Source organism: Grampus griseus (assembly GCF_964374135.1).
Source record: "Grampus griseus genome assembly, chromosome: 21".
Lineage (NCBI taxonomy): Eukaryota > Metazoa > Chordata > Mammalia > Artiodactyla > Delphinidae > Grampus > Grampus griseus.
Genome location: NC_139015.1, coordinates 4,049,321 through 4,062,285, shown reverse-complemented (window position 1 = coordinate 4,062,285; position 12,965 = coordinate 4,049,321).

The window sequence follows — 12,965 nt, the reverse complement described above, 5'->3', positions numbered from 1 at the left end:
CAATATGCTCATATATAAATGACACTGCAGAATGCCCTGAGAGAACATAGTTCTTATATCACTATGTCAGCAAAAATAGGATTCAAGTTTACTTTAACAGTGTTAGGCCAGAAGTTGAATTTTCTAGAAGATATACTCATAAAACTTTTACAATATTAGCACAGCTATGAACAATTATCTTTAACATCACTAGTAATACTAAAAGTGCAGGAAGTGCAAGCTCTGAACTCCATAAATCATATTATTCAAATTGTGCATCCTTCTCATTTAGAAGGATGAGTCTCATCAATAATTTTAACCTAATTGATATTTGTATTTTGATCCCATGAGAAAGTTATATATCCCTATACAACATTAAATACTCTTATATGTAATGTCTTACTCCTTATAACAAATCAGATGAATTTTTTTTTCAGAATTCTACCTAATTCTAAAAGTAGTTGGAATTCCTCAATGTATTACCTGCTTTATCTTTCTTTATTCTTTAAATACACATAGGAGAAACACAGGCCATTTATTTCTTAGCCACTTCAATTAAAATTACAATTACTTCCCTTGAGTCACTTAGGTTGTATGTGAAAAACCTGCTGGCATAACTACATGATTTATAAGTGTCTTACATGAAATATTACAATGGTTAACATTCACAATAGCAATTCGGAATTACTTTATTGATAGAGCAATATATTTAAGTTTGCTTCAAAGTCATTTATGAAATAAGTCATAACAAACAATTTTTTAGTAAACCTCAATATGTCAAATCTATACTGAATTTTAAATTGTGGCACTAAATCTAAACATTATAGTAAGTCAGTTTGAAAACTGACTTTACACAGAGACATATTGGGACACTAAGTTGATTTAGAAGGTCATCGGGAATATTGGGAGAATTTAACCTATTTGCTTGTATCCAGATTTTATCATCGTAACTGAACTCATTTGTTATTTCACAGCCTGTGTTATACATAAAAAGAAGAATTTATAATCAGGAAAATAAAAACACATCCGTAAGGCAAATACCAGATATTTTTATAGGAGAACTAATCTACCAAAAGATAATAAGGGAACTGCAAATGATCAAACGTATTTTCAATTCAAGGTGAGATTTTAACAAGGAATAAATTATCCTCATGCCTGTTAGCAGACCTTCATGGTAAATGGTGCCCTAAAGATGCTACTGCTTTTAAGGAAAGAGCACCACCAGTGGTGGAAATGGTTCCAAACGCAAAGCATGGAGTTACAAGTGTCAATCTTCAGAATTCTTAGGGCACATTATTACATCTAAAAAAATAATGATGTCATAATACAGTATTGCATGGTGATGAATGTAACCTAAGCTATAATATAATGCTTAGTACAGTATACCAAAGGGCAATAAATGATTATGACTGACTTTCTAAAAATATAATGACAATAATAAAATTTTCTAGGAATAAATTCCTTTATAATATATATGTAAAAGACATTACCTACTCTCATTTACTCAATCCATTTGTAGAGTTTAATTAACACTAAACATTGACAATATTATCAACATATGGGCTGATAGCTGTCAGTAGAAATATAAAGAATAAAAATAATTGGAGTTAGTTATCTTTTTCTTAAATATTGGTAACTATGCATAATTACACTTGTGAATGAAGTTTTTGTAAAAGAGTGGCTAATGCTTACAGGGAAAATTGATGAATTTTATATTTCTTTTGATAGATTGTTTGATGTTTAATTATGATTTACAAGAGAAAAAGGACAGCATATACTAGAGTTATAGCTTGTACTTGTTTTGCCAGAAATTCTGTCAAGATTTTATATTACTAAATCTGAAATTACTTCTATAGTTCAATAGATTATGTGAAACTTTCATTATTTTGTTTTACTATCAAGGTTTATTTCCTATAGAAATTTATTGATTCAATCTGGTTCAAGATTGCGTGTTCAAAGATCCAAATGGAAGAAAACAAAATGAAGTAAAAAGAGATGACTTTAATATAGAACTAAACTATGAATAACAGAAGTACAGAGATGTAAATTAAATGTTAAATCCTGAATTACAGGTAGTCTACACTTTTCCAGAACAGTAGACAATTACTTTTGAGTTTGGTATTATTTATATTTCTCTGTTAATACAGAAATGTGAGAGGCTTTAGAAATTCAAATTGTTAAAATAAAAGGTGCCAATAAAGTAGAATCATTTTAATCAAAGGTAATAGATTTTTTCAAAAGCTTGTTTCTAAACTGTGAAGCTTTCACTGAGTAGATTTGATTTATAGAGAATCTACTCATAGAATCTTAAATTAGATAGATGATGTAATCATTGAATATATATGGAAAATACTTCTCACACACTATTCTTTAAAGCTCAAAATTTCCAAAAGCTTACTAAAACATAGGTATGCCTCCCCTCTCCTCCGTCCCAACCATCTCCCCTCCCTCCCTCCCTCCCCATCTATCTTGGCAATGATGATAGATGTGTATTAGAATGAACTGAGTTTGGACATAAGACACTGGAATGAACTGTCATTGAGGTTAAAGTTTTGTTTGGTAATCAGATAAGGATTCCTCTGTAATTACCATCATTGTAGTATTAGGAAAATCACTTCATACAGAATCTATTTTTTATGTGTAAAATAAAGTCAAAGGACCACAGAACATATCCTCCTGTAACAAAACTGTGATTCAAGGAATAGTTTAAATTATTTTTAAATTGTCAATTGCTTTACAATTTATAGATTATTCTGTAGATTATTCTAATCACTTCAGTAATACCTACCATATAAAAATGACTTTGCATATGTGTTGAATTAAAATGGAAGAAAGAGATGGAATATACTTTCACTCACAGTATGACATACTAGCTAATGTGGACCAACTCTTAACTGAGAATGATTTATGTTTATATGTATCAGTAGAGAAAGACAAGGCTAAAATCTGAAAAAGGAAACGAGTATTTTGTGACCCATCATTTAGGGCAACTTTTTACCTAAGACTGTCTATTTTGGAAAAGGTAGCTAAAAGAATGAGAAGATATGCATGGATTCTATCAGCCTCTTGGAGACAGAGAGACAGGTTTTGGAGTCCAGGGTCCACCAAGGAAGGGGTGGCTTGTTAAACCTCCAATTGGCTCCCTGAAGGGCGAAACTATTAATAAGCAGGAATGAAAAAACTAGAAACATATTAGCCTTCACATGCACTGAAGTCCAAAGTCATGTTATTTTAAACACATTAACTGCATTATACTAATCCAGGGATGATAGTGTACCTATTTTCATTCCATAAGCAAAGGTAAATATTCTTGGAAGGACTTAATGAGACTACGTATAATTTTTTTTGTATAAATGTCTATCATTCAATCAAAATTACCAAGCACTTGAGGAAACAAGGTGATAGGACTGAAAGCCAGAAGAAAATTAGATAACAGAAACACAGCCACAGAGGACGATGACAATGATCATATAAGACAGAATAAAAATGCTTAAATGTTCACAGCGATAAAGTTATTTAGCAGAGAACTGAAATCTATGAAAAAGAATCAAATGTTAATTCTAGGAGTGAAAAACGCATTAATTAAGTTTAAGAATTCAACAGGCCAGTCTAGCAGCATGTTGGTTAAAGGCAAAGAGGATTAAGTAATTGAGGATGTATCAGGAGAAAACACTCAGGGGAGATGAATTACGCATAACTATGCATTATGAATAGTGCATAATGAATATAAGAAAACTGAAAGAGGGCTTAATAAATCTATGGATGAATAGATGATGAAAATGTAATATACATATATCATAATAAAATATTATATATAATGGATATATATAATGAAATATTATTCAGACATAAAGAGGAAATCCCGCCATTTACAACAACATGGTTGAAACTGGAGAGCATTATACTAAGTAAGAAAAGCCAGACATGGAAAGACAAATACTGCATTATCTTGCTTATAGGTGAAGTGTAAAAAAGTCAAACTCACAGAACCAGAGAGTAGAATTGTGGTTGCCAGGGGCCATGGGTGGGAATGAAGGGAACGGGGAGTGTTGGTCAAAGGCACAAACTTTCAGTTATAAGATGAATAAGTTCTGGGGATCTATCAAGCTGATTATAATTAAAAATGAATGTACAACATGGTGATTATAGTTATTAATATCTACTGTATTGTACACGTGAAACTTGCTAAGAGGGTAGATCTGAAGTGTCTTTACCAAACACACAAAAATGTTAACTCTGTGAGGTGGTAAGTTAATTAACTTGTGGTAATCATTTCACAATGTATACTAAGTTATCACGTTGTACACCTTCAAAAATCATGTTGTACAACCTCAATGTATACAACCTTTGTCAATAATACCTCTGTAAGTCTGGAAAAAACTAAGTATGAAAAAATAATAAACCTAAAATCAATTAAAAAAGAAATCTACAGGAACCTATGGTTCAAACCTATAGTTAGAACCTAGTCTAGTGTACATGTTAGTAAGACAAAGGCTAAGAATATTCCAAAATTAGGGAAATTCAAAAAAACATAGATTCAAGAAGTGCTATGAAGAAAGTCAATCCTTAAGCACATCACGGTAGAACTGCTGAAAATCCAAACAAAAACTCAAAGGCATTTTCAGCAACGCCAAATACAGGTAATTCATCGTCAAGAAACCTATGATGAAGGGAAGACTAAGGGGTAAAATCAGGCAAAAGAAAAACAAGATAAGATGAACTCAAAATGTATATTTAAGTGAGAAAATATAAAGAAATATTGGCTGTGCACAGCAACGTCTTGTATTTAAAATTTTATTAAAGTACATAAGAAAGGAGTGCGACTTCCACTCTGAATACAGAAAACTGCAAGAGAATATCTCTCTCCAACTACAAGTGAGCAACAATCAGATAAAACACAAAAATATAATTCGTTTGTTTGTTTTTTGTGGTACGCGGGCCTCTCACTCTTGTGGCCTCTCTCGTTGCGGAGCACGGGCTCCGGACGCGCAGGCTCAGCGGCCATGGCTCACGGGCCCAGCCGCTCCGCGGCATGTGGGATCTTCCCGGACCGGGGCACGAACCCGTGTTCCCTGCATTGGCAGGCGGACTCACAACCACTGCGCCACCAGGGAAGCCCACAAAAATATAATTTTTGGGAATTGGTCAAAGAGCTGAAGTTACAAGGCTCTTGTCACTCCTCTGAATTTCAAGGAGTGACAAGCTCTTCTGGAGAGAAGAGGCATAGGAATTGTAGGCAGGGCTCAGACAGAAATTATAATAAACACCAAAACAAAACATATTCTAAAGGAAAACTGTAGGGTAGGGCTGGACACCAGTTCCCATAGCAGCAAGCCCTACACATAAAGGGAGTGTGTATTATTTCAGAAACTCTTGTACATGGGCCTCTTCTAGATTTTTAATAGAAAGCCTGGGGGCAGCGGAGAAGACTGAAGTCTCCTTACGCTGTCAGAACGCCACAGGGGATGGTCCGGTGCCACTGGAGAACGGGAAAGCCATGTAGATAGCTCTTCTAACCCTCATGATGGAGCAGCTGCTGATTTTCTCAGACACAGGCCTGCAGGGATATGTTTACAGAAGAACCCATCTGCATATAGGGAAGGGTTAGGAAACACCACCTTCATGCTCCCAAGGGCAAGGCAAAAATCCTTGGCATCCCAAGGCTTCTGGGGAAGTACAGACGCCAAATCCTCTGCCCTTGCAGGAGAGGCAAGAAAAACAGTCCTTGAATGCCTCGCCAAAACAAGACAGTGCTTGGCTATCACTGAGAAAAGAGGAGATAACTTTCTCCTGCACGAGACCCACATTAGATACAAGGTAGAGGTTAGCTGCCATGGGTGGGGCAGAGGCAGGAACACTGAGAAGGCCCACCCCCCCCCCCCCGACGCCAAACACACCTGCCATTCAAAGACCAGTGATAGAGCAGGAGAGCCCAAAACTCCCTACATCGAATGTAAGCAAAAGCAATAGCATCAATAATACCAAGTACACAGCTGCAGCATCTACCTCTGGGGAAGAGACCAGAGCAGAGAGACCACTCTGTGATTCAAGAACACAGGAACAAAGGGAAACATGAGGGAAACATGGACAGAAACACTAAGTTCTCAGAACCTCAGGACTAACAGGAAGCACACACAATGATGGCTTGTTGCTGAACGAATGTGAAGTCTGTGGGATTGTAAGACTGATAACAGCAAAACACAAGTCTATCTCAACCACCCAGCATACGAACTTAACTCTCCACAATAACGGACTGACAAAGAAGCAGGTACACCCATTTCTGGTCGTAAACCATATGTATCTCAGTCTCACTTGTTCTTAATTTTATGTCTGGAAATTTTATTTATTTATTATATCCGAGATGAGAAATTCCTTTAACACTCTCTCCAATAAACTACTTACGGGTAAGGAATGATTCTACTGGACTGGAAAATATGTCAGTTGAGCACTGAAAATAAAATGCAAAGAGAAAATTTTTTAAAATCAAATACAATAAAGCATCTAAGACCTGTGGGATAGAATAAAAACTTAACATACAGTATTTTATTCATAGAGGGAGAAGAGAGAGAATGGCCAAGAAGTTATTTGAAGAGAGAATGGCCCCCAAATTCCAAAATAAAGGAATACAAAACACGCAAAGAAGTTTAGGTAAGTGCAACAAGATAAATACAAAATGAAAGAAAAATTAAGAAAAAAATTATAGTCAATTTGCTGATAAACAAATGTAAATAACATCTTGATGGGAAAAGAAAAATAGCAGTTCATATAGAGGATACAAGAATTTAAACAGTTTTCAGAAACTACACAAGACACAGAAAGTGGAGAAATATCTTTATAATTCTAAAAGAAAAATATTTCAAACAGGATTTCTATACCAAGCAAAAATATACTAATGGGTCGAGAAAAAAATAGAAGACAATAGTAGAAGGCATGAAGATGATTCATATACTGAGCTGAAGGACAGGAATTTTGAAGATTTAAGCAGCTATTATGAATATTATGATGGATTAAAGGAATATGACCTTAGTAAACAGTTGGGAATTGCAATAAATGGAAATGAAAATGATGTAAAAATAACACAGATTTTAGAAGAGAAAAGTACAATAATCAAAATGAGAAATTCACCATTTGTTGTTAGTAGCGGGTTGGGTAGGATAGAAGAAATGATCAGTCAAGTTGAACGTCTATCAGTGAAAATGCTTTGGTCTCAAGGTATAGAGAAAAAAGATTGAAGAAAGATTACCAACAAGAGTCTAATATAACTAGAGTTGGAGTCACAGAAAGAGAAGACAGATTGGGGCAGAATAAGGTATATGAATGACAAGGATTATTTTTTTCCAGTTTGATTACAAACATACACTTAGATATCCACACATTTCAGCAGACACTAACCAGGATAAATATCAAGAAAATCACATCATAGTAAAACTGCTGAAAAATACAAGGAAAAATTGAAAACAGCCAGAGAACAAAAGAATTATTATACACAGAGCAACACTAAAATGAATGACAGCTAACTTTTCAGATACCACTAAAGCCACAGGTAAAGCAATGATATCACTAAAGTGCCAAAAGAAATGTTTCAACACAAAATCCAGGAAATTTTTTTTTACAATGAAGAGGAAATACTTCTACTGTTAAATAAAAGCTGAGGATTGTAGCCACAAGACCTGTACTGGAAGAAATGCTGAAGAATGCTCTTTAGGCAAAAAGATAATGACATCAGATAAAAACTCAGTATCAGAAATGGCAAACAAATGGGAAAATACACAATATTTTTCTATTTGTTTCTTGAAGGCAAATGACTATTTAAGAATAGCATTGAAAATATGTAGAAGAAAAATATAGGAAAACAGAACAAAGAGGGTGAAAAATATAAAGTATGAAATAAGAACAAAAAAGAAAATGGGATTTTAGAATCATGAAGGGTGAAGTGGAAAGCAGAATATTAAGTCTAAATGTTGAAATTTTGAAGATGGCTAATGTAAACTCTAAAAAATACCAAAAAGGATTAAATATATATGTAATTAAAGTCAGTAGACTATAAATTAATGAAATAGAAGAGTCAAGAAATAGCCCTACATATATATGATCTTAATTTTCAACAAAAGTGTCAAAGCACTTCAATGGGTTAATAATAATATATTCAACAAACTGTGTTGGAAGAATTTGATAATCATTACATTATTTACATATTATATATATCCTTACTAACAATGAAACGGGAGGGAAGGGGGCAGGGCACAACCTTTGAAAGAATGACGTAATGATGTAACCCAAGGACATGACAAACTGAGTAGAGCCAAATGGGTCCAAGATGGTGGACAAGTCAACTTGCACTAGACTTTGAGCCTCAGTTTACGCTCACTGTAACACATCAGCAAGCTAAATGACACACCCACAGGCACCATGACAGTTCCAAGATGGACCATAAGGATCAAATAGTGGGCTGTGGCCCAATTCCTGGAAATCCCCGCCCCTTCCCAAAATAGCTGGAATACTCCTCCCACTCATTAGCCTATGAAATCACCCACCCCTATAAAAGCTGACAACCCCATACCCTGGTGCCTTTCTCACCTTCTGAGATGGCCCACACTCTGTCTGTGGGGTGTGTTTCTCCCTAAATAAATCCACTTCTTACCTATCACTTTGTCTCTCACTGAATTCTTTCTGCAATGAGACATCAAGAACCTGAGCTTCATTAAATCCTGAAACCAGGTGTGTGATCTCAGTTGGAAGACTGTGGGTTTTGGCCGGGTTCGAGTCCCAGCACAGGGGTTCAAGTCCCAGTCTGAGGAGCACGGTTTCAATGCTATATGCCAAAATGACAAAAAATTACATTGAAATGGATCAATCTAAATCTAAGAGCTTAACCTGTAAAATCTTCTAGCAGAAATTATATGAAAATTTCTTATTTACCTTGTGATAGGTAAAAGATTCCTTAGATAGGATACCAAAATCATAAACTGTGAACGAGATTGATGAATTAGACTTCTTCCCTACTCAGAAGATATTCTTAGCAAAATACAAAGTAAAGCTACAGACCAGTAGAAAATATTTGCAAGACTTTTACTTGATAAAGGAATTGTATTCAGGATATATATATGTTAAATATATATATATATATATTTAGGTAATAAGAAAAATAACCTATTAGAAATAAAAACTGACAGCTGCTCCCAAGATAAGGGGAAACACACATGAAAAATTGCTCAGCATAAAGTCACGAGGGAAATGTAAAGTAAAACTACAATAAGATGTCACAACATACCTACTAGAAGGCCTAAAACTAAAGATCTGCACATCTGTTGTGATTGGTTTGTTATGATTTCAAGTCCACTTGTTTATGGATTAAGTGAAGTTGTTTGATCTAAGGGTCAGTATGTTTACATTGGGGAGGCTGAGTCAGGATGATGTCAGCACAACTGTTGTGCTGAGTGCTTACTGATATGAACATATGGAGGAATGACTACTGATGTAATGGACGTGTGAACTTTAAGTACCAAGGTTTTTATGAGGACTTAATGATAGTGTTTGGCCTGGGCAAGGCTACTCTTTGCTGGCCTAAATAGCTCTCCAAAGACCTTGAGACATTAGCTCCTGCCTTGGCAAGGCTACTCTTTGCCAGCTGTGGTGAAAACTGTGCACTGATCCCAAGAACAAGATCACCTTGCCTGCCTGCACCAGTGCCTTGGTTCCACTAGAATCATGTTCTAGCAATGAGGGGCTTTCTGTTTGCACTGGCAGCTGGACATCAGCTATTGAATGGCTAAGCTGTCTCTTCTGAGAATGAGCTCGTAGAAAGGTACACCTCAGCTAAATTTGGACTTTGTACCTTTCATCTCCCCTTTGCCTGGAACAATAGTGTGATTAATCCATCATTGGTTTGGAGTGTTATGTCTTTATTGGCTTATTAAGAGACATTATCCTGTATGCTATTGACTTGTGAAATATTATAAACAATAATTCGCACAATGAATGTGTGGGAAATATAATATTGGCAAAAGACAATGTCAGTCTGTGCATAATTTGTCCCAAAACAAAATGACTGGTGTAGCTGGCAACCCAACTCAAAGTAATAATAATTAATATTGGTTGGTGCTGTAGGATGTACCGTACTCCATGTCAAATTTGAAAAACAGTTCAATAAATTACACTAAATTCATGACCAACTAAAATCTGGTGAAGCCCATCATTACTGATTGACAAACTTTAAACTTAATGAACTATTTACCATCTATGCCATCTGACTGAAATTCTAAATAGCTCGTGAATAGACAAATTGTGCTGGTATAGTTGGGATACTAATGCCGGCCACAATACTCATCTTAATACTGCTCTACCATATTACAAATGATTTGGAACACTCTACTAAGGGTCTCTATGATAAAACACTTTAAACGCTGTTGTGAAAGACAGGAGGAGAATAATTTGCTTCTCTAATCACTTAAGGGGTGCTTTAGGGATAGACTGGATTATGTGTTAACTTCTGAGGACCCCTGGAGACCTATTGAAGACTTAGTCTCAACAAAACTTACCATACTCCAGATGTTGGCCTGATCACCCAACCCAGCGAGTTATAGCCTATATTGTGAAGAGCAAATAAGAAATTCCAGAGGTCTTATTAGGAGCCATTAGTGACACAGATGCGGACAGACAGAAAGGAAAGGCCCCAAAGGTAATTTCCAGAGCAGGAAGAAACCCAGGCCCTTTTGCTCCTAAAGGCATCAATTCAAGAAGATGATGATGACGATGATTATTATAACCCTTTGACCCTAGTAACTTTAACCTACTAGAAGCTAAGTGCCCAAGAATAGATAAGACTACAACAAATGATAATATGGAACCAGAGTGACTGAACAGAGAACCATACAAGAAATGACAGAAATTAGAAAGGAATTCCAACAAACTGATTAGAACAGAGAAACCCAGAGGTATTAGATTTACACTTCAGAAGTTAGACAAGATGTGATCCTCACAGGCACAGAGATTATGCAACTCAGACCCATTACCAGTGACGCTGAGTTTAATCAACATCTTAGAGTAGTTGGAGAAAATTATAGTTAGCCATATATCTGCTAAAAAATTATCGAAACCTTTCATCAAATAAAATTATAAAGCCAAATGATCTCACTGGTAAATTCACTTAAGTATCTAAGAAGAATTGTATCAATCTTTCACAATTAAAAAAAAAAATAGAGGAGGAAGTACTTTCTACTTTATGAGGAGAGACTTACCCTGATATCAAAACCGAAGAGACTACACAAAAAATGTGTATATAAAATTAACATTCATCATGAACATAGTCATAAATATTCTTAACTATTAGGAAATCAACTCCAGCGATATGAAAATGGTAGTATGCCATGACCAAGTGTCATGATTTTAATGATTTCATCAAACATATTGGACTAAATATACACCAAATAGAGCTGGAAATTGGTAGGATGCATGATCAGCTGGTCTGTAGCATGCAGTAGCCCTAAGGATGCCTGAAAACTTGGCCCCTAGTCAGATATTCCTCACCATACTAACTCAGTGAGTCTGTACTGGATCCACTTACACGAGACTCTGGCCAAATTTACTGTTAACAAACTGAACAGCTGTAACTCACTGAGATTCATTGATGGAGTAATCCTTAACTTACACATAAGCTGAAATTAATGAGATGCAGTTGAAGGTTTCCCAGGTGGAAAAGTTTGCTTTAATTAAGGTTGTTTGAACCCACAGAGTCCTATTTCTTGCACGCAGGGTGGAGATGCTGATTAATGTGCCTGGGAGTCACCAGCCCTGTAGAACTTGACTATACATGCTGTGCTGCCTACCTCATTTCCTTCTTTAGAGTAAGCTTGCTACGGGCCATTTGTGTTTTGTGAATTTGATTCTCAATGTAAAACAAAAACTGCCGATTCTGGCCAAGCAGATTAGGCATTACAGTAAGACTGCAGGATTCTCTACTGATTGATCTTATTATCCCTTTATACCACAGAACCTTATTAGGAAGTTATACTAGAAAATGTTTTAAAAAATCATTCGTATTCTTATCAACCACTCTAAAGAGTCTAGGAACCAACCGTACAAAACGTGTTAATTTGATAGAGAAAACAATTGCAAAATGACTTAAGATATTAAATAAATTTTGAATAAACAGATTTGCTATGTTTATAAGTATTTATTTAAATCCCAGTTAAACACTGAGCTTGATATCCTGAGTGATTTGGACAATTTATTCCAATTTTTTTTTTTAGAGAGAAACGTTGCAAGTAACTAAGTCAACTTCATAAAAGAAAACAAAAGTGAGAAGTTTCATCCTATCATATGTAAGTGCAATGTACAGGGCCATAATGGTTTTAAAATACTGTTAAAGCAAGAAAAAATAAAACAGCAGTTAGAAATGGATATATGTATTTTTATATTCAATTATAAATTTTATAATTTATAGCATTTATTAAGTTATAAAGTTGTTAGATAAGCAAAGAAGAAAAACAAGGGGATTGTGGGATAGTGTGGGGGAAACTGGCTCACTATGTGGAGTTAAACTTCTCTTATCACTTCAAATTGTCTTGTTCTTGTGCCTACATAAATTAGAAAAAATAGAAATCTCAACTATACATTTTGTTTATGTAAATGTTTTATATTAACTTTACATATTTGAAGATGTAATTTCTCAGGGATTATAAACATTTTTTTTTTAAACTAACACTGTTGCATCACTTTTTCTAAATGTGTCCATTAGCATGTAACATTGTTTTATATCCACTTTTATGCAATTAAGAAAAACACAAAGGAGACAGGAGAAGAAGGCAGAAGAGTAAGACGCGGAGATCACCTTCCTCCCCACAGATACATCAGAAATACATCTGCACGTGGAACAACTCCTACAGAACACCTACTGAACGCTGGCAGAAGACCTCAGACCTCCCAAAAGGCAAGAAACTCCCCACGTAACTGAGTAGGGCAAAAGCAAAAAGAATAAACCGAGACAA